This window comes from Grammomys surdaster, unplaced genomic scaffold (assembly GCF_004785775.1).
Source record: "Grammomys surdaster isolate TR1022 unplaced genomic scaffold, NIH_TR_1.0 126313, whole genome shotgun sequence".
Classification (NCBI taxonomy): domain Eukaryota; kingdom Metazoa; phylum Chordata; class Mammalia; order Rodentia; family Muridae; genus Grammomys; species Grammomys surdaster.
In genome coordinates this window covers 4,971,124-4,995,046 of record NW_021621113.1, presented here as the reverse complement: position 1 = coordinate 4,995,046, position 23,923 = coordinate 4,971,124, and the positions used below count along the sequence as shown (strand labels likewise).

Genomic DNA, 23,923 nt, shown 5'->3' with positions numbered 1-23,923 from the left:
GCACTAGGTACATGTTGTTGATATCCACCCCTTCCACCCCTTGTTTTTGGCCATATGGACACACAGGCAAAACCATTACAGACTTCAGGGATTTAAACCCTCAAATTTTACCTGGCAATCATTTCAGCATGTAAGAGGGACACATGAAGGCAGCCTTACAGCGAGGGCTTTCTTTCTCCTTTTTTGCTTTCTTTCTGCCACCCACTTGCTGTTTCTTGCCCATTCTGTCTTTAAAAAAAAAAAAAAAGATTCAGAGAATTGACACTGTTGCTAGCTTCCTACCTGCAGAGTTCCGTCAATCCTAGTAATATTATGTAATTACATAAACCTTTTCTCGCATGGCGTCATATGATACTGTATCTATGTTCTCCCACTCACATGCCTTTAGAGTAGTTTCTTTCCATCTGGTATTGGAATGAGCTCTTTGTTAGGTTATTTTTAAATCTTCCAGCCTTCTTGGCATCCTCAAAATAACACAATTGCTCTGGGAGGTGAGAACATCCACATAGTCTATTAGTAGCTTTTTTTCAGTGGAAATGGAAGCAGTATTTTATTTTTAAAATCATACCCTGTGTTCCTTACAGGCAAAACATGCGTTTTATGTTTCCATAGTCTCTGATAATTTTGTAAGGTAGAAAAAAAGTCAGTTGTTACCAAGTAGATAAAATTAAAGGAGATATACTTAGGGCAAAGAAATGATTCCAGAGATATTTTTTTCTTTGAAGGTTTATTGATGTTCTTTTGAACTCTTTTTTTTTTAAAGATTTATTTATTTATTATATATGAATACACTGTAGCTGTCTTCAGACACACCAGAAGAAGGCATCAGCTCTCATTACAGATGGTTGTGAGCCACCATGTGGTTGCTGGGATTTGAACTCAGGACCTCTGGAAGTGCAGTCAGTGTTCTTAACCACTGAGCCATCTCTCCAGTCCTCTTTTGAACTCTTGTAGTATTGCATGTTCTTTGCCAGATATATCATATGATACTGGTACTCACAGTAAGGCTGTCAGCTTCTAGAAAGCACAGGTTAGTACTATTCTCCCTCCCATCCCCCACAGATAAGGTTTAGTGTATTAGCTAGACCTATAACAGGGTGCATACGATGTGTGAATGTCAGGATAATTAAGATTTAAGACCTATGCTATAATTCTGTTTCTAGATTCTTCCTTCCTTCATCTGCCCTGTATATCTTCTTAGAAAGAAAGTTGGGGGAAGTTATGGCACTTCGTACTCCCAAACGTTTTGGTATACATTTCTGAAGAATAAAGCTGTTATCCTACATAAGGATAACACACATCTATATCCCTAAGACAGTAGCAGTGTTCCATAATACCAGTCAACGCTCAACCCACATTTAGATTCCACCGTTAGATTTTTTTCTTAGTGATGTGCTTGTGTATGATGTGTATGTGTGGGTGCATGTAGAGGGTCCAAGGCAACAGTGTGCAGTCAGTTCTCTCTTTCCCACCTTTATGTAGTTTCCAGGGATTGAACTCTTGTCACTAGACTTGGGTGTAAATGTCTTTTTCCTTGAGCTATCTCAGCAGCGGTCATTAGACTTTTAAATATAAATATCTGGTCACATTTCCTTTAAACTGGAACAGGATTTACTTGTGTACTTTGATAAGTCTTGGAGGCAGCTGGTTGTAGAATGTTCTATTCTAAACGTACTTGATTGTTCCCTTGAGGTTTTGTTTAATTTGTTCTTCTCTTTGTTTTGTTTCCCATAAACTGGAAATTTATCTCTGTAGGTTTGATTAGACATAGGTTAAACATTTTGGCAAGATTTCAGTGTGACACTGTGTTCCTCGTTTTGAGTCACATTGGGAAGTTCATAATGTCAGGCTGTCCCGTAATTAATGCTGCTAATTTTGGTCGCCTAGTTAAAGTAGTAACTGACAGATTTCTGTGTAGTGGTTTATATTTTTTAGTATTTGTGGAGAAACTTTGATATTGTGAATATCCTGTTTCCAATTACCTTTTCCCATTGGCTTTAGCCATCCATTGGTCCTTGGGGGTTACATATGTTGTTAGCTCTTGAAAATGAATCTGAAGAGTTAAATTAGGAAAGAAAAGGAAGATAATGAGTTCCGGTTGCTGGTCTATGCTCAGAGTTCCCCATTTGTGCTAAATCTGATTTCTTATATTTCTCCCCCCTGATTTGTTCCTAAAATTAGGCTTACAGGATTATATTTTATTTGGAGTTGAATATAACCACTGGGATTCCTAACATGTGGGCCTACATGTTCTTAAGATGTGGCAAGAGACTGGGGTTCCTGGAAGGATTTTGACTGGGTTCTTGGGAGGATTTTGAGAGGAGGAATGGTATACCCATTCATTTACTGCATATTATCTGTGATGAGCAGGATCCTGTGAATATATGTGATCATAAAAGAATGCAGAGGGCACCGTCCTGCCAGAAAGGAGTTTAGTGACCTGGTATTAGTAGGACTAGAAGTGTAAGAGTGACTTTGTTGTGGAAGGGCACATACTTATGGAAAAAGCAGAGTCCACCTGTGGTAACCTGGCTGTTGTACTCATTCAGCAATCAGCAGCAGTATTTACCGGGGCCTGCTTAGTGTGCTCGGTAAATAATGTCAGTGCTCACTGATTGTTTACATGGTTCAGGCTATTTGCTTTATACCTTGTAGATATAATGTAGATGTTAGAGTATCAGCTTTGGGGTGGAATGAATTGTTTTAAATTCCACTTGTGCCACTGTAAGTCGTGGCCATGGGCAGGTTAATTCACACCTGTAACATTTTATTCACTCTATGATATAGGGATGTTCTATACTTTTCATGTTATGGTGATTAAATGAGTTAAATATAGGATGTCAAATGTGAGTATTTACTTTTGTTTTGAGGTGTTGGTGCATGCTGGGCTAGCACCCTACTGTGAGCCACATCCTTAGGCGACTGTGAAATACTTAGATACCAGATGCCTGGCCGGCGTGATGATTTTCATAGTTAAGCCTCACCACAGGTTATTGGAGTGTTATTAATCTCACTTCACAGTTTAGGTAACAAGTTAAAAATTAAATAACTTGTCCAGAATTACACAATTGAAAATTGGCATTAAGAGTGAAGTCCTTACTGAGACCCTTTTGCTTGCTCAGCATGTCCGTGAGCAAGTCGGGGATAGGAGCTTTGGATGTAAGCCTCCTGTCAAAGCTGATGAGTTCTTAATAATTGTTGTCTTGTGAAAGTGCTTTTCCATAACTGTAGTTTTGTGTGTAAAATGAGGATGATGATATTTTAGGTAATACATACATAGTATGTGCCTATCATATAGAGATATTAAATAAATGTTACTTCTTTGCCCTTTGATAAAATCTGACCTTGTAGATATGAAGGAGAAGAATCTCTCTCTCTCTTTTTTTTAAGTGGCTGTTTAATTGTTGTATGTAAATATGTAATTCAGTTTTGTCCAGTGTTGGTCTTTGGATTTGATTCAGACTCATACTGTAAGTTTTTTAAGCTTTCATTTGAGTGTTAGTTAGCCTGTGCGTGAGTATCCTGAAGACCCATTTCACAGCAAGTCTGGGTTTATAGCTTCATTTCCGGGTTGGTAGGACACAGTCATGTGGTTGGTGTCCCCATTGTTGCCTTTATCTTTTGAAGCAGATGTGAAAGTAAACACACACTTGAAAAACAGGAAGGGGTTTGCTCTGGGAGGGTGATTTTCAAGGTGGCTTCTAGACAAGCCACCCAAAATCAGAAGAGTCTTGAATCTTTTCAGAAAGATATAGTACCTCATTTTTGTGAAGTAAATATCTTAAAACCACATTTAACCAAAATGATGAGTGTACATATATTTGTGCTTTCTACACATTTTGGGGAAGCATTATGTTCCTGTTCTTCTTTGAAACAGAGAACTGACAAATGCTTTTCTTCATAGTGTTGAGTATGTAACTCAGGCCCACACTGAGCATGATGGTGGGTTTCTGGTCCTGAGCCTTCAATAATGTTAGTGCCACCCTGATCCTGGCTTCTCTTTCTATTTGGAGTGACTTTCAACAGGGAAATGTGGAAGTTTTTGGCCCTTTAGGACATCTATTCTAGTAACATTGTACTTTGGGTGTTAGTTATTAAGATAGGGAATAACACGTGAACGCTTTTTTGTAGACCAGGCTGGCCTCAAAATCACAGAAAACTTTCTGCCTCTGACTCCCCAGTGCTGGAATCAAAGGTTTGTGCTAGCTACCACACCCAGCCAAAATTTTTTCTCTGCTGTCAGTCCACAAAAAAGTTTTTGCATGTGTGTGTGGTTTGTGTACACATGTATATATGTTCATGAGTGTGGGGGGTGTGTGTGTGTTTGTGTGTGTATGTCCGTGCACATGTGTATGAAGGCTCAAAGTTGACTTTGCATGTCTTTTTTGATCATACTGTACTTCATTTGTTGAGGCAGAGTGTCTTGTTGAACCCAGAGCTAGCCAGTTCCAGCTAGGTAGCCAGCGTAGGGATTCCTTGTGCCTGCCACCTGAGTGCTTAAATTACAGGTGGCTGTCACATCTGCCTTGCCTGCCTCTTACATGGGTTCTAGGGATCCGAACTCACATCCTCATGCTCACACAGCAAGCACTTTGTCCACTGAGCCATCTCTCTAGTGTCATGAAGAATTTGTATTGCTTTGTTGAAAATCTCCCTTCTCCCTCCTGTCTTCTCCTTTATTTTCTTTTTTAAATTTAATCATTTATTTATTTATTTATTTTACACTCCATATTTTATTTCCCTCCCAGTCCACCCTTTGACTCTTCCACATCCCATACCTCCTCCTTACCCCCTATCTGCATGAGGATGTCCCCACCACCCACCACCCATCCCACCAGACCTCTAAACTCCCTGGGGCCTCCAGTCTTTTGAGGGTTAAGTGCATCTTCTCTGATTGAACCCAGACCCGGTAGTCCTCTGCTGTATATGTGTTGGGGCCTCATATCAGCTGGTGTATGGTACCTGGTTGGTGGTCCAGTGTTGGAGAGATCTTGAGGGTCCAGGTTAATTGAGACTGCTGGTCTTCCTACAGGGTCACCCTCCTCCTCAGCTTCTTTCAGCCTTTCCTTAATTCAACCACAGGGGTCCACAGAGGTCAGCAGCTTCTGTCCATTGGTTGGGTACAAATATCTGCATTTGACTCTTTCAGCTGCTTGTTGAGTCTTCCAGGGTGCAATCATGATAGGTCCCTTTTTGTGAGCGCTCCATAGCCTCAGTAATAGTGTCAGGCCTTGGGGCCTCCCCTTGAGCTGGATCCCACTTTGGGCCTGTCACTGGACCTTCTTTTCCTCAGGCTCCTCTCCATTTCCATCCCTGCAGTTCTTTCAGACAGGGACAATTCTGGGTCAGAGTTTTGACTGTGGAATGGCAACCCCCTTCCTCACTTGATTCCTTGTCTTCCTGCTGGAGGTGGGCTCTATTAAGTTCCCTCTCCCTACTATTGGGCATCTCATCTAAGGTCCCTCCCTTTGAGTCCTAAGGGCCTCTTACCTCCCAGGTCTCTGGCACATTCTGGAGGGTCCCCCCACCTCCTACCTCCTGAGGTTGCCTGTTTCCATTCTTTCTGCTGGCCGACTCTTTCCCATACTTTCCTATTAGTAGTCTTTGAGGACATACTTGCCATTTGTTTGTTTGTTTGTTTTTGTTTTTCAAGACAGGGTTTCTCTGTGTAGCCCTGGCTGTCCTGGAACTCACTCTGTAGACCAGGCTGGCCTCGATTTTTTTTTGGAGGCAGGGTCTCTCTAAGCATCTCTAGCTGTCCTGGAACTCACTATTGGCCAGACTGGTCCAGATCCCTTGCCTTCAGACTGCTGCGCTTAAAGGTGCACACACCATGCCCACCAGCATTTTGAGGGCAATGTGGTGTTAGAGCCAGACCTAGGTTTTCAGTAATGTTATGTTTTGCTAGGGAAAAACATTTTTCTATCATACTAAATAAAATGAATCATCCAGATTTTGTTTAGAAAGAGTTTTTGTATGTGGGGCAGAGTAATTGAGATCATAGTAAGGATTCCTGTTTCTAAAGCTCCTCCTTCCTCTGGGGATTTCCTTGCTGACCTCAGGGAGTGGGGCTTTCTCTTTCATTTTCTGTCCCAGAGGAGAGCCTTCTCTTAATCCTCACAAAGAACGCAGCTGGGACCAGCCTGGAACATTCTGTTCCCATCTCACAGCCTTAGACTTTAGAGGTTTAACAGAGAAGTGTGTGCAGGCCCTAGTATGGTTCTGTGTAATATGACTTAGAAGATAACAGCCACCCCCACTTCAGGATGTGGTCATATTTGGTATATATCCTTTTCTTGGCCTGCAACACATATCTGCTTTCTGATGGAGAAACCATCTACTCCCTCTTACATGAACCCTTCTCTCCTCCCTCAATGCCCCTGTCTTAGCCTTCCACATGCTTAGTTATAGGCCTGTGGCTACCCTACCTAACAGGAGTTTTCTATATTCTGTAAAATAGATCTTTTTCAGATAATCCGATAAAATTCTCTTATGTTCTGTGGCTTTTCACTTCTCTGATGGGAATACCCCGTCCCTACTCCCCAAGGCCAGGAATTGAATTCAGAGCCGTAAACATGCTCAACTGTCACCTTACCACCTTACCACGTATCCTGCCAGGTCTGTCTGCTTTAAGGTCCTTTCTTACGCATATGGTAGGATTTGCTTCTCTGCTGCTGTTTCCTGTCTCCTGTGCTTTTTGTTGATTAGCTTGCTGGTTCTCCTGTGCTGTCAAGCTTTGTATTTATGCAGGAGCTTTGTGAAGACCTTAACTTCTTTTTTCTTTGTACCACAAGTCCACATCCTATCTTTTGCTAGACAGTCAATTCCAACATAATCACTTAAAACTTTCTCATGATCTGTAGTCAATCACGAAACAGCTTTTTGAAACGGCTCATTTCTCCTGTGTGGCACAGGCAAGGGTGTCCGTTTCAGCGGCTGACCTGAAGCTGGGGCATCCGCTGTAGCCTTATCTTCATGTGGGGTTGCCTTGCCTTGTGACGTCAACACTAGACAGGCAGCTTCATTACACAGCTGTGATTAATTACACCATTGGTCACTGGCAGTCTTCAGGCTTTTTCCTCTCCTAGGAGGTTGAAGAGACTAGAAAGCAGGCCCCCTCCTGTTGCAGTCTTAGCCTAGGCGTTTCCAGGAGGCCCGGCCATTAGTTATTTCTGAGACATAGAAAAAGCACTTACTACTGGTGATTTCAAGAGTTTTAGGAGCTGAAACAGAGGGCAAATGTGTATTTCTTTTTTTTTTTTTTTTTTTTAAATTTATTTATTTTATTTATGAGTACGCTGTCTTCAGACACACCAGAATAGGGCATCCAATCTCATTACAGATGGTTGTGAGCCACCATGTGGTTGCTGGGATTTGAACTCAGGACCTCTGGAAGAGCAGTCAGAGCTCTTAACCGCTGAGCCATCTCTCCAGCCCCCGTGTATTTCTTTTTTATCACAACACCATGTTAGGGAACACATAGCTTTATGGATTTCATTCTCCCAACCTTTCTTACATTCATTTCACTGCAAATTTCTTTAAATGTCATAGGAATATCAAGGTAGTCGACTAGCAGAAAAGCATCCCTTCCATACTTAAGTGAGTGTAAGTTTCAACTCTAATCAGTGGAGGAAACACATTAAGATGTTACTTTGGAACTGCCCTTTATTTCAAGGATTAATAATTTAAAAACTAACTTTAAAAATGAGAATATGACTCTATTTTTAAATCTCTCTCTCTTCCTCCCCCTCCCCCCTCTTTGCTTTGGTTTTTTGAGACAGGATTTCTCTGTGTAGCCCCAGCTATCTCGGAACTCACTCCTGTAGAGCAGATGAGGATGGCCTCGAACTTATAGAGATCCACCTGTTCCTGCCTCCCAAGTGTTACAATTAAAGGTGTGCACCACCACACCTGGCTTTCTATGTTTAAATCTTCAAATTTCCATGTGATAGTTTGTGATTGAAAATGGTTCTAACTAGTAATGCTGTGAACTGAATTGTGCTGTGTTGTCCTTAAGATGGTGAAATCCCTCTTAGTACTTAGCTTAGCTGTCTGGTGAAAAACATATTTAGACAGTATTTTAGATGTTGTGTATTTCTAAGGAGAATCTAAAACATAATTTTCCCCCTTTTAGTTAAATATACATACACACATGTGTATGGATAAATATATATTTCCTTCTTTTTGAGACAGCATATCGTGTTATTCAGGTTGACCTTAAACTCATTATGTAGCCAGGATGAACTTGAGTTCTTCATCCACTTGTTTCCACCTGACTTGTATTTTTACCATGTTGATTAAGGTGGTGTGTATATCTCTTTAAGGATTTCCCTGTCACATAAAGGAGTTCAGCTAATTTTTATTTATGACAATTTCTAGTTTAGAGTGTTTTTATGTGTAGGCGTTTCGCCTGTGTCTTAGTTACTGTTCCGTTGCTGATGTGAAGCACCATGCTCAACCAAAGACAACTTATAAAGAAAGCATTCAGTTAGGGACTTGTGGACAATCTCAGAGGGCTAGTCCATGATCATCATGGTCTGGAGCTGGGTGGTGGGCAGAGGCAAGCATGATGCTGGAACAGCGGCAGAGAGAGAATGAGATCAAGCTTGGCATGGGCTTTTGAAATCGTAAAGCCCACTCCCAGAGACACATCTCCTCCAACAAGGCTCCTAATCCTCAAACAGTTCCACTAACTGGGGCCCTTGGACCTATGGGGGCTATTCTCTTTCAAACTATCACAGTCTGCATGCATGTATGGCACAAAATGTACACCTAGTGTTAGGAAGACCAGAAGAGGGAGTCAGATCCTGTGGAACTAGAGCTGTGAGCAGATGGTGGTGAGCCACTGTATGTGTGCTAGGAATTGAGCCTGGGTTGCTACAAGAACCACAGGTATTCTTAACCACTGGACCATCTCTCCAGTCCCTCAGGTTTTCTTTTTCTGTGTAGCCTTGACTGTCCTGGAACTAGCTCTGTAGATCAGGCTGGCCTCAAATTCACAAAGATCTACCTGCCTCTGCCTCCCCAATCCTGGGATTAAAGGCATGTGCCACCATCACCCAGCAAGGGTTTTAAAGGAGCTGTATCATGGATCTAAACACAGTGTACAGATAAAAAGTAGTTTTAAGAATTGAAGTAAGGAACTGTAATGAAGAAAGGTTTTGAGGGTCAGCGAAATATATTAGTTTTAAGTGTTTAATGTTTTGCTTTTCTTTAACTTAGAAAACAGTCTATATATGTTCAATAATATTACAATGTAATATATATTGATAGCTTAATACTTTCCAGTTTAATTGTTTTTAGGTTCCTTAACTAGATTTACCATCAAAACTAGAAAAGTTTCCTTTCAGGGCTACACAAATCCCATTGGCTTGCTGAATCCGATTGGCATCTATTTAGTCAGGATGTCCCAGAATCACTGAAGTCGTGCTGATAAGCACTTCTTGGGCCGTTGTTGTATTTGTGGGTTAGTGTCCGAGCTGCAGCAGGAATACCAGATGGTTCATCGTTGGAGGAGATTTGTTTATATCTTTAAGTAGATATTGTGAACGACTCTGAGAATAAAAATGTTGCCACACAGATTAGGGTTTTTGTTAACTTGTAAAATTTTATTTCTTTGATAAGTGATTGTTGCACTTAACTAATAGATATGACATTATTATAATTGCAAAAAACCTTAAGATGTATCTATTTCAACTTCTCATTCAAGACATGGATCTTGCTGTGTGTTTGTTTACAGTGTGGACATAATTTAGGATAACTAGGTATATTATGAAACTCTGGAGTATTTGACATTTTAGATCCTACTTCTTTTGGTTTATTGATGCCCATTAGATGATATTTCAGAATTCCTATAGCATTTAAATAATTGCAGTTTGAATAATTAATTGAAACTGAGTTTTTTATTTCTGTAACAAGCATATTTTGTGTCATGCTTCTGGTTCACAATATGTAACGTTAATCAATAAAAATAAAGTGTGAATATTGGTAACTCATTTAAATCTCACAGGAGTGTTCTAAGGCTCATTGGCTTAAAGCAGCATGGGTGAATACATTTATAAGGAGATAGAGTGTTAGCAAATACCTAAGGTATTTATATTTTTAATGTGGAATGAAACTCCGTGAAAGGAGCGAAGAGACGAAAGCTCCATCCCAGCTAAAAGACCCTGTGTGTTGAGCGAGAGTGCAGCGTGAGGTGGGGCTACATGAAGGGACAAGGGAGAAAGCCTCATTATTCAGGAGTGGGAATGGAGCAGCTGCGGGCATGCAAAGGGGAGGCCACATTAATGGGTCAGTGTAACTTGAGATTCTTTGCTTAATTATGAATCTTAAGTAGGCCTCCTTAGTCCCTTATGGATGAATGGCTTTCTTCTTGGTAGATGTAACTGGGGAATTCTTCCAGCGTTTGAATACCATTAAAAATAACAGTTACTATAGATACACACAGAGTAGGTTGGGGATCTTAATGGTTAATTTAGGATATTTCCTACTAATTTTTGCTAAGTAGCTAATTTGTTTCAGTTTGTTAGTTCACTGAGTAGAATGCATTTTGGTAGGCTACAAATGTAAGCCTTGTTTATGATTTACAAATGGAAATGTATTTTTCATGTTTTTTTTTTTTTAGATAGTCCCAGATTCCTTGGGTCATGTGTACTATTCATACTTTAATAGAAGTTATATTTACTATATCTCAAATTATGTGGGAATTTTGTTCCTCCAAGAAAATTAATACATCATCAGAAAACAGGAAAAGTCAATAGTTTTTTGAAAGCTGCTGAGGGCAGTGCTGTCTGCTGCTAAGTGGTGAGATGATTATTGTGAGTGCTAAAGGATCAGTAAGCCTGTGAAGCAGCAAACTGATGGTAGCAAGAATGGGGCGCCATTTCCTATGGTCTAAGTGACAATACCCTTTATACTGGTTTTATATCTTTATTATGTGACAATTACTATACTGAAAAGGAGCAAAGCTGAGAGTAGGTGCATACATGTAATCACAGTGCTCCAGACTAGCTTGGGCTGTGTATCTAAGCTTGTTATAAACAAAGAACATATGGAACATAAGGTGTAATTTAGGAAGTACAGTAACAGAAGAGACCTTCAGAAGCCCACATCCAACCTAAGCACTGGGGAGTTTCCTCAGTACTCAACACTGCTGATGTCCCCTCTTGGAACTATTCTGGTGTTTTCCCATTAAAAACAACTGCTCAAAGTGGCTGGAGAGATGGCTCAGAGGTTATGAGCACTGGCTGCTCTTCCAGAGGTTCTGAGTTCAGTTCCCAACAACCACATAATGGCTCATAACTATCTAGAATGAGATTTGGTGCCCTCTTCTGGTCTGCAGGGATACATGCAGGCAGAATGCTGTATTCATAATAAATAAACCTTAAAATAATGCTTAAAAGCACTATATATTTTACATTATTATTAATTTTTTCTGAGGCAGGAGGATCACTGGAACTCAAGACTTTAAGGCCATCATGGGTAATAGTTTGACTTCAACAAAAATGTGCTATGTATTATTACATATGGACATATAATAGAACCTTAAAAACATGTTATCCAGGAGCCAATGAGATGGGTCAGCAGCTAAAGGTGCTTGCTGTCAAGCCTGAGGACCTAAGTTTAATCTCTGGGAGAACCAGCCCTAACAAGGTGTTCTTGCACCTCCATATGTGTACTATGGTGCTCCCACATGTACATGTGTGCATGTACACACACAAATAAATGTAAAACTGCTATCTAGTCTTTCTTTAAAATATCCATTTTATGTATATATGTATAGTATTCCTGAGTTATATCTGTATACCATGTGTATGTAGGTGCCCCTCAGAGGTCAGAAATGACAATCAGATCCCCAGAAATGAGCTATAGATAGTTGTGAGTGGCCCAAAATAGGTGCTGAGAATCAAACCTGGCTCCTCTGGAAGAGCAACCAGAGCTCTTAACTGCTGAGCTGTCTCTCCAGTCCCCTGTATATGGCTTTCTGCATCTGTATAATGTCCTCTTTTAGACATGCTTGCATATATGTACTCGTGTGTAAGTGTATGTTGGACTTCAAGTTTCTCTCAGGTGATAGATACTTAGTCTAGTTGTGTCACAGAGTGTACACTCAGCCTTACTAGATCATCTCAAGAATGGCACTACGGGGGCTGGAGAGATGGCTCAGTGGTTAAGAGCACTGACTGCTCTCCCAGAGGTCCTGAGTTCAATTCCCAGCAACCATATGGTGGCTCACACCCATCTGTAATGGGATCTGATGATGCCTTCTGTCATTCAGACATACATGCAAATAGAGCAGTCAGATACATAAATAAATGAATCTTAGAAAGAACGGTACTATGCATTAGTACTCTATTTGGTAGTCAGGACAACTCATACCATTAGCAGTTTAATAAGGCGGCTGGCTTAAAGATGTATGTATCCAAGGAGCCATGAGAGTAGCCAGTGGCTAAACCAGCTCAGATCCATGTTTGTTTTGTTATAAGTGTTTTGGCATTAAAAAAAAAGAGAGAGACTGGGTGCTTTTTATTGGGGATGTTTATGTCATAGATACTGTAGAGAGCCAAATCTATGTGAGCAGATAAGCAGAAAGTTTTCTGGGAGACATGAAGACGGCTCTAGTCTTCTAAATTTATACTTTATGAACCTTAACATATGGCTTCAGTTCTGAAGGTCCCAAGATGGATGCTCATATCCAAAGAGCCATATGTGCTCTAGGCAAGAAGACCTTAGGGGATGGGGTAGATGGCAAAGGGCAGTGACTTCCATTTGCATCCTACAGGCTGCCTCTCATTAAGGACAGCCTTTTAGTTGGTAAAGCTCTGCCCTTAATTATGTGAGAATTTTGTTAGGAAAAAGGGAGCCTTGTCTTGGATAGGCATCTCACATTTTCTGTACAATTATTGGAAGTCTGAGTGAAGAAATAACTCTTCAGTCTGCTCTGGATGGCATTAGAGTTATTGGTTTTAATTATCAAGGAACCAAGCTATGTGAATTGTAATATGGTTGAACCTGCTACTGGATTGAACATGAGGCTGACCTATATGAAATTTAATTTATTTGTTATCCCAGTGCTTAGATGTAGACACAGAGATTGAGCAGGAGAGCTCTTCCAAAGTGAAGTGATTTGATGCTTGTTGGGGGACTGAAGCATTAGACTGAAGAGCACAGCCACAGCAGAAGCAAGTCAGGAGGCTTGCAGAGTGGATGGCCATCAATGTGATGAAGCTTGGTCAGGAGGAGGTCATTCACGAAAAAATGCTATGAATGTGACTGAAAGCAGTCTAACAGGGTCTGGGCTTAAAAACTAGGCAAGAGCTGGGGAGTTAGTGCTAACCTACATCTACAGTGGTTTAGGTACCTTGCCCCCTCCCTGATGAGGGAAAGCAGAAAAAAAGATACCTAGTTCATAGTAGGAGATATGAGTTAAGGATGTGATTAGAAGAAACAACTAAATCCTGAATTCAGCCTAGTTGTCCTCTGACCGCCACGTGTGTAATAAAATGGGATAAAAATTGTTAAAAATTCGTTTCTCTTGAGTAGTATCTTTTTTTTTCCATTTACCAAAATAATTCATGATCTTTGTTGTAACTCTGAAAAATACAGAAAGAGAAAAATATTTTTCCACAGAAGATAACCAGTGCTATCTTGGTGTGTTTCTTCCATAGGATATTTGCAGGGAGGTGAGGTACTAGGCACGGCAGCAGGGCCTCTTTCATGTTAAACATGCATTCTACTACTGGGCTACCTTTTCTGAAGTACATGTTATATCCATAGTGATGGTGTCAGGTTATGAATTATGTCCATTAAGTACATGTGGAAGAAAGGTATTTCCTAGTAAAGACTGTTTCTATAGAAGTTTTTCCTGCTTTGTAAAATTTATGTGTGAGCCGGGCAGTGGTGGTGCACGCCTTTAGTCCCAGCACTTGGGAGGCAGAGGCAGGTGGATCTCTGTGAGTTTGAGGCCAGCCTGATCTACAGAGTGAGTTCCAGAACAGCCAGGGCTACACAGAGAAACCCTGTCTGGGAAAACAAGCAAACAAACAAAGGAAATTCTTATGTGAAGTGAGACAGAGATAAAGGAACACTTCAGTTCACTCAGGACCTCAGCTGTGCTCTCCCTGTCATCTCATTTAGGGATTGGTGGGAATGGCTCAAGGGAAGACTGAACATACGGGTAGAATGCACAGTCTCTTAGTGGGCTGGGCAGCCGAGGTCATCAACATAATTATCTGTACGAGCCTAGATACTGGGATGGTGGAACACTCTTCATAAATTTATTTTCTTAGAGAATGAAAAGACAAGAAAACTGAACAGCTCGCAAGCATGTATAGTCATCTCCTTTCTTAGCTCAGACTTGTATTTTTAAACGTTAAACATCCTAAATAGCTTTATTTTAAACCTTTCCTGACTCAGTATTTCCTGAGACACATGAGATGAATGTTATCATCACAGACTTGTCAGTCTCTTAATTTCTTGTATTTTAAAACTTGTAAAGTTTGAGATAATTTTAAACATGCACGAAGAGTAGTTGCCTGTACACTATAATCAGCCGTGTGCTCCATTGCCCAGCTCTGACAGTGAGCAGCTCATGGCTAGTCATACTCTTTTCTAACCAGCCGCTTTTCTTGTGTATTTTAGAAGCAAATCTTAGATATCATATAAATTTAGCCATAAATAATTTTCTAGTTGCCTAAAGGCAATTACTTCCTGTTTGCCTGCCTGTCTTCCTTCCTCCCTCCCTCCCTTCCTTCCTCCCTTCCTTTGGTGAGACAAGAAGGTCTCATTATCCAGCCTCAACTAGGCTGGAACTTACACAGAGATCATCCTGGCTCTGCCTCTCAAAGGCTGGGATTGAAGATGTGCAACACCATATCCAGTCTGATAATTACTCTAAAAATAACCATACAGAGATGGGGACGGAGCTCGTGAGGTAGAGTTTTCCTGGCATGCATGAAGCACTGGGTTCAATTCTCAGTACCACATAAAAACTGAATGTGACAGGAGGTAGGGACAGGGAGATCAGAAGTTCAAGATCATTCTTGGCTTCTTAGGAATATAGAGACCAGCCTGGCCTACCAGATTCTGGCTGAAAACAAAACAACTGAAAAATTCTATTGTATCACTACTACCATCTTTAGAAAAAGATACTATTTATCATCAAAAGGTGTTCAAATTTCCAGTTGTCTCATAACTTTTTGTAGTATGTTTGAAGTACAATTCAAATAAGGTCTCCTTGTGGCAGGTGGTTGACATACCTTTTAAGTTTATCTTAATCTGTAAATATGTCCTTATTTGGATCTTTTTCCTTTGCTTATGTTTGTTGAGACGCTAAGCCATGGTGATGTAGCTCAGTGACAGTGCCTGCCTAGCTCAAGGCTTCTTCTTTGCATTTCCTGTAACTTGATGATTGAATTGAGGGACAATTCAGTTTTTTGTTGTTGATTTTGTGACAGGGTCTTACTCCAAGCCCAGGCTGGCCTTGAACTCTGCTAATCCTCTTGACTTAGGCTCACTGTTGTAAACATGAGCCACCATGCCTAGCCATAGTTTAGTCATGAAGAAAATACTTTTTTTTTTTTTCCATCTCAGGGGTTACAATTAATTCTTGGCTGAAGAAATTCTTAACATGCTGATCTTAAAGTTCTTGTCTAATTTGGATACTATGTGTTCAAAAAAGGGCCCAGACCTAAGAGCCTGCTCAGTTGAAAGTTTCCAACAAAGATCACGTTAGTATTAATTTAATGATTAAGGTAAAAAATTTTTTTTAAATGAGAAAAACATGCTTTGAGTGCATCTGTGTTACTCAAGTCTCCTTTTTGTTTTAACGGAGGTAGTGATGAATAGGTGGATCCTGTAAGGTAGGTGAAAGCCAAAATTCTCAAAACTCACACACACTGAAGTACGGGGGTGGGGGTATGGGGGTTGTGGAGCAGGTCTCTGAGCATCATCCCCAGTCTCATTCTGTTTGTGAGGGGCTAGTATGACATTTTTGTCTCTAACAGGCTCCCAGTACTGGTTAGGTAGGAGACTTGAAGTGTGGGCTTTAGAATCAGCTTTTAACAAAAATATTCTTAAAAATGCTAGGCTGGGGCCCAGGCATCTATATTTTTAACACGTTCCATAATGATTCTGATACATATTTCAGGTTGAGAATCACTGTTATTGTCATAGTTTTTCTCTTCATAATTTTCAAGAAAAGCATATCCCCTTTCCATTTAGAAATATTACAGACTTTTGATATTGTCATAAATGGGACATGCGATTAGGGAGGATTCATTGTTTTACATTGTGCTATTTCTCACTCTCGTAAGAGGCAAAGTAAAAATGCAAAAGAACAAAGAGCTCTTGGCACCTGTACAACCAGTGTTAATGTTCTTGTTTGCTGCAAAGCACAATTGCTATTTTAAGATTATTAATTATTCCCAAAGGAAAATTAAAATTAGTTTAGTCTGAGGTTGCTTTTCCTCAAAGCAAAGAAACCTTTTGTCTTGCACGAGAATTTGAACTTTTTTGACCAGTCATTTGGAGTATGAATGACATTTCTGTCTTATATAGATTAGAATCTTACAGATTTTACATGATATGTGTGTATGTAGTAAGTTTTAAGTTCTTACCACACAGTGGTGAGTGTCTGTAATCCCAGCACTCTAGAGGCTGAAGCAAGAGGATCCTGGTTAGTAGGCCAGATTGGGCAACATAGCAAGAACCCTGTCTCAAAAAACTAAGAGCAAGCCACTTGTAGCAGGATATTTATTCTGCTACATTGTATTTGCAGTGGAGCTTGGTGATTAGGCAGTAAACCAACAAACCTGATAAAAATTTAAGATTCTAAATAACAATTCCTAAGGAAAGGTTTTCACTTCAATATAACCATTAATACTACTTCTTAAACTTTTTGAGGCAAAGTCTCACTATGTAACCTTATTGGCCTGAACTCACTATGTAGATCAGGTTGGCCTGGAAGGAACTCCTAGGGTTCCTGTCTCTGACTCTTGTGTGTTGGAATTAAAAACGTGCTTCACCACACCTGGCTAGAGATATTCTCATTGCACTTATTTAGTGAGTGAGTGAGTGAGTGCCAGGCTTATGTCAAAAGATAGCTTATGGGTGTTCTCTCCACCATGTGGGTTTTAGGGTTCTGACTCAGGCTGTCAGAATCGATGGCAAGTGCTTTTACCCACTGAGCCATCTGGCAAGTCACCTTTAATACTTATACTTTACACTTTGTGGCCCCCCCCCCCCCCCAGTTTTAAGAGTTTAAAAAGTTTTTGCCAACATAAAAAACAGATGGGTTAGAAAACTCTTCCATTCAGCAACTTCCGTCACTGAGTGAAAAGATGACTAGATCCTGCTCTAGTTCAAGGGACCCAGTCTCACGAAGGAATTTCCAACCTTAATTAACAAGCATTAATTACGTAGATTTCTTTGTAAACTATTTTAGTGGATCTTCATGTGATAGTAATAATTTTAGAAATTGCTGATTAATATAATCTATGCTAGAACTGATATGTGTCAGTAGAATAGACCTTGTAAGTCGATTTTGATTTTATTAGTCACATCAGTATCTACATATATTTAAAAATAGTTTTGTAGATTGAGCATCTCTAATCCAAAAATAAAAATCTAAAATGGTTCAAAATCTAAAACTTATTGAATGGTACATTTTAACATGACATATGGAAAATCTACCCAAACTACACATGGCGTATTACAGTCAAAATGTAGGCACACTAAAAATATTGCATAACATTACCTTTCAGCTAAGCATATAAAGTTATATGTAAAATGAATTTCATGTTTAGACTTGGGTCCCATCTGTCTGTCTATCTGTCATCAGTGAGTCAGTCAGTGAGTCAGTCTGCCTGCCTGCCCGCCCGCCCGCCCATCCATCCATCCATCCATCCATCCATCCATCCATCCATGCATCCATCCGCAAATATCCTACCCTTTCAAATCTGAAAGCTTATGGCCCTAAACATTTTGGATAGTGGGTACTCATCTATATATATTGGAATTGATATTCAGGCTACAAGCAGTACTGTGCAGATGACTTTTTGAACCCTTTGTTATAAACTGAAAAATCTCTAAGGATCAGTAATCTTTACTTGCAGTGAAATAGATTGGTTGTTAGTGTTACTCGTGGTGCACTGCCAGTAGACTTGCACAGGAAGGTGACGGGGAATTGGTATACAAATGAAGGAAGTTTGATTCAGTTTTCTGTTGTGAAGGGCAAGTCTTGTTTTCCCATCTGAGTTCTTCCTATAAATTAGATTTTTGGTAAGTAAGTTGTTGGTTGTTTTCTCCTTATAGTCTGATGATTATTATTCTAATTAACTGTCCATTGGTTATTGAATGAATATAGATTAGGCCTTTACTAATGGCAAGCTGTGGAAAAGCTTGATGTTGATTGAGAGTCAGCAGAGACTGGACAGTAAAGGGAACATGAGACAGGATCTGGTGCATGCACATATATGCATAGTTAGGTGCACACATATGTATTTTGTTTATTGTTTTTGGCAGTATTGGGGATTAAATTCAGCATTTCACCTCTTAGCTAAATCCATAGCCTTGCTGCTTGTTTAACTATCTTTTGAAGCACATTTTTAAAATGTCTGCTTTTCTCTTTCTTTTTTATATTTACTCATTTGTTTTTTATCTCTCTCTGTGTGTGCGTGTGTGCGTGTGTATGTGTCAGAAAACAACTTTGTGGCAGTCAGTTCTCTTCTTCCACCTGTGGGTTCCAGGAATTAAGCTATCTTGCCAGACCTGGGAGCACTTTCAATTGCCTATAAACAGTGACTCTGCAAAAAATTATAGGAAACGGTTATGAAACAAACATGAGTTTTTGAACTAATTGAAGGAAAAATTTCCTTGACAAATGTGGTTTACTTATTAAGGTTTGCTTTGGGACTGAATTTTTAATTTTACTCAGTCTCAAATGGGTTGTTTTCCTTCTTGCAATTAGATGGCTGTGCAGTAAGAGAAAGGGCCGAATCAATCCAGTCAATGTTATGAGCCAGTTGCAGCTGCTATGTAAAGTGCCCTCATTAAGTTATTAAAATCCTTTGAAGGCTTGCATGTGCAAAATATTCCTAATTTGTTAGGAACACACATGGCTGTGTGTGCACACATGTCATTGTTCAGTAGACTGCTCTTTATTAGAAAAGTATAGACCCCTGTGGGGCACTAATTACAGCTCTGGCTAGGAGACTGCAGAAAGGCAAATAACAAAGGCAAGGGGAAGCCGAGGAGAAAGGGAGGATCGCGCTCTGCGGCTTTACACCTCCAGCATACACGAGACATGCTGTGAGTAAACACAGCTGTATGAAAAATTAGTTTTAAGAATTGAAGGAAGGAACTACCAGTTCATTCAGCAGATATGCACTTAATGCCTCCGTTAAACTAAAGAATTGTCATAGGTTGGTTTTTCTCTTAGAAAGTTGCTTAATAAAATTATTGTTTTAAGTGATCAGTATTTCTTTCTTTTTTAAAAAGATTCTTATTTGTATGGATGTTCAGGGGCTTCTACTCTACCTTTGATTATTCAGTTACCAGATAAAAGAGACACAACCTTTATCTTTAAAATAACCCTTAATCAGCACTAGAGCTGGACAGTTATCTACCTTCTATGCTATTAGAATCTATTTCCCATCTATAACTCCATTTTATAATTTGCCATGTTCCATCTGGGCGGCTCTTAACTCCAGTTGGCCAGCCCTCATGGCCCTGTTTTCATGACTCACCTAACCACTGGTGTCTCTCCTCTCCTCACTGTTCTTCTCCTCAGACCCCAAGCCCAGGACCCCTGACCCCACCTGTCTCTCTTCTACCCAGCTATTGGCTATAGACATCTTTATTCACCAATCAGGGATAACTTGGGGGGCAAGGTAACATAGTGTCACTTGTGTTTGTGCAGACTCTCTCATCCCTGGGGACAACCAGACCTTGGGGGCCAGTATTTAGCATTACAATACATAGCAACCGACCAAACTTCACCTGTTACACACAGCTGTGAGTAACAGTTCACATGTTGTCATGTGGGTGCTAAGAATTGAATCCGGGTCTTCTGCAGGAGCAGTGAGTTCTCTTAACCTCTGAGCCAACTCTTCAGTCTTTGAGTATAAGATTTTAAAATGCCCTCTATTTTAAAATTTGTTGGTTTTGAAAAACTGTCATATTCAAGTAAAACCTATGACATTTAGACGGTGGAATACTGTACAAGTCCTGAAAAAATGAGGTGACTGTTTATGAAAAGATGTTCACTTGTCTTCAGTAAATAATGACTTAAGTGGAGGGATTCATTCCAACAGGAAGCATTGCAGGTTTCTTAGAAAACATGGCATTCTGGTTAAGCCTTGAAGGAGTTAGCATGTCTGTGAGGGAGATGTAGGGGTGGGTGTCACAAGTGCAGAGCAGCATCAGAGACATGCAGCTTCCTTTACGAAGAAAGTAGTTCTAGCTAGGACTGGAGGTAAGTGAGAATATACTGGTAAATGTTTCCCAGCAGTGGGGAAAGAACTGCAATCTTAGCTGCAGCTGCTGCAAGACCTTTAGGTTTTGATCTTTTAACATATACTGATTAATGAAATAAAAGAGTAACACAAGGCACCAAAAAGATGGTCCAGTGGTAGGAGTAATTAATTCTTAGTCCTCACATTGGGTGGCTAACAACCACCTATAAATCTGAAGCCCTCTTCCAGCCTCTGTCTGCACCCCACCCCCCCAATACACTCACCATGAATGTTAATAAAAATGAAATCTTTATTATTATTTTTTGAGACATGGTGTCTTAAGGTTTTATTGCTGTGAAGAGACACCATGACCAAGACAACTTTTTAAAGGAAAATATTTAACTGGGGCTGGCTTACAGTTCAGAGGCTTAGTCCATTGTCATCATGATAGGAAGCATGGAGGCATGCAGGGAGACATGGTGTTGCAGCAGGCACTAAGAGTTCTACATCTTGACTCCAGGCAGCAGAAGGAGACTGTGTACCAAACTAGTTGTAACTTGAGCATAACAGACCTCAAAGCCCACCCATACAGTGACACACTTCCTCTGAGGTCACACCTATTCCAACAAGGCCATACCTCCTAATAGTGCCATTCCCTGTGGCCAAGCATTCAAACACGTGACTCTATAGGGGCCAAATCTATTCAAACCACCACACAGGATCTTTCTACATAGCCCTGGTTGTCCTAGAATACTCTATGCAGGTAGGCCTGTAAGACCAAGCTGGCCTCTAACTCATGGAAGTCTTCTTATCACTGCTTCCTGAATGCTGGGATTAATGGTGTGTTCTACCACGTCTGTCTAGAATCTTAATTTTATTTATTTTTTTAACCTAAAATTTAAAAATAAACCATTTTCCCACTTTGGGGAATGGTATTCATACTAAGCAAGTACTCTACCAGTGAGTGGCCTAATCCTTTTTTAGCTGAAATAGTAGTTGTGCATATGTATGGGGTACAGTGGGGTCATACTGTGGTAGCTAGGTACTTGTATATAATATGTAATGGCCCAATTAAGAGAGTTAATTAGCATTTCTGTTTCCTTATGAATTGTTTATTATGTTGGGAACATATTAGATGAGATGGTGCACACCTGTAATCTAGCAGGCAGAGGGCAGAGGATTAGAAATTCAGGGCTAACCTAGGCTACATATTAAGCTTCAAGAAAGGGGAATGTGAGCCTTTGAATTCTTCTAGTTGTTTATAAGACACATAATAAATTGTAAGTTGTAGTTCACTGTGCTGATTAAATATTTGTTGTAGGAAGGACTGTCAACAGCTTCAGGTTATTTGGAGTAGTCTTGAGCCAATTAGAACAGAAAGTAGAAATGCAAGCCAGTCACATGTGTCAGGGAGCAGTAGGATTCGGTAACAGGAAATGGAACTTCATTCTTCCTCACAGTTCTGAATGAAATATATAGGATCAAATCATCCTTACTATATACACTAATAAAGACCTTGAGCTGTGTAGGTTTTTATTACCTCTGAAATAAATGGTCAAGATTGCTTAATTTTGGATTTCTGTATCTCTTTTTTTCCTTGTAATTTTTTTACATCATGTGTAACTACTTAAATTTTTTATTTTGTTTTTATTTTATGTGCATGCATGTTTTGTCTGCACGAATGAATGTCTGTGTACCATGTTCAGTGCATATAGAGGCCAGAAGAGGATATCAGATCTCCTGGAATTGAGTTAGAGATATTTGTGAGTCACAATATGGGTGTTGGAAATTGGACCCATTTCTGCTTTAGGTTTATCTGCTAAATTAGACAAAAGTCAACTGTACCCCAGCACTAATGAGAGGCAGGAGGCTGAGCTACATACTGAATTTCAGGCCCAGCATAGGCTCCAGTGTGAGAGCCTGACTCCTCTTCCACACCGCATCTCATACACACATAGAAAGATGTGTGAGAATTAGGCATAAATAAAGGTAAAGAAGCTACTCTTGAGTAAGCACCAATAAGACAGAAATATGCCCAGTGGTTGTATTTTCCTTTAAGCATTGCATTAAGAAGTGTAGCTTGAGAGATGGTTCTGTGGTTAAGAGCATTAGCTGCTCTTCCAGAGGTCCCAGGTTCAATTTCAGGACTCACGTGACAGTTAATTAACTCCAGTTCCAGAGGATCTAACACCCTTTTCTGGCACAGACATACGTGATGGAAGAACACTCATATACATAAAGAAAAATAAATATAGCTTTTGAAGAAGAGGTGTTAAGTGGCAGACTCGTTGAATGGAGGAGAAAATGGTACTTTATTTTTTTTATTTTTTTTTAAGATTTATTTATTTATTACATATGAATATACTGTAGCTGTCTTCAGACACATCAGAAGAGGGCATCAGATCTCATTACAGATGGTTGTGAGCCTCCATGTGGTTGCTGGGATTTGAACTCAGGACCTCTGGAAGTACAGTCAGTGCTCTTAACCACTGAGCCATCTCTCCAGCCCCGAAAATGGTACTTTAGAGTAAACTCCGGTTTAAAAACAGTTTTAGATTTATTTTATTTCATGTTTATAAACGTTTTGCTTGATGTATACATGTGTGTGCCATGTGTGTGCCTGGTACCCTTGGAGGTCAGAAGAAGGCATTGAATCCCTGGAAATTAGTTACCTGTGGTTGTGAGCCACCATGTGGGTGCTGGGAACCAAACCCAAGTTCTCTGCAAGAGCAACAAGTGCTCTTAACTGCCAGCTTACTAGCCTCATAGAGAACATGGATTTGAAAGCAGACCAGGAATCAGTAGCCTGCACTATCCTCCCAGTCCCATTGCTCTAGGACGGCAGCTAGCTCATGTTCCTCCTCTGCAGTTAGGGATGAATGGGAAAATAGCTGCCTTTTCAGCAGTGAAGAAGCTGTTGACCAAGTTACTACGTTTTGTCCTTCCTGTCAGTAAGTAGCATGTAATACATTTCTCAGAAATATATAGGTTAACGGGACTCTAATACTTTCACAAAAGAAAAAGTTTCAAGTGCAACATTATAACAATGCAAATTAGCATCATCAGTCAAGTTTGGTTCTTCCAGTCCAAATGCAGGAGTTCAGTAAATCTTTTAGAAAGGAAACTTCAGTTTATTTTCCCTTTTGTGAGGAGAGCACACTGACTTCCTCTGTGTTTATAAATCTAACATAGGTTTATAACTTTTTGCCTTTTTGGCAAGATAACTTTAGTGTACATATTTTTCTTTTCTTTATTTTTTGGGGAGTGGGGGAAGACCTTCTATGTAGGCTTGGCTGGCCTAGAACTCACTACATGCAAGTTTTTATGTGAATATATTTTCAATTCTTGAATATATCTGTAGGTGTAAAAGTTCTGGGTAATATAGTTACTCTATGTTTTTGAAGAATTACTACATTCTTCATAATGGCTGTACCTTTATAGTCTTACCAGCACTGAGTGTTTAAGAGCCC

General features: G+C 40.0%; 1 protein-coding gene across 3 annotated transcripts in view; it reads left to right on the top strand.

Annotated features, from left to right (window-relative positions):
* Epb41 (erythrocyte membrane protein band 4.1) overlaps positions 1–23,923 on the top strand; it is a 156,919-nt gene that overhangs the window by 30,835 nt on the left and 102,161 nt on the right. The gene's annotated exons all lie outside the window — the stretch shown is intronic.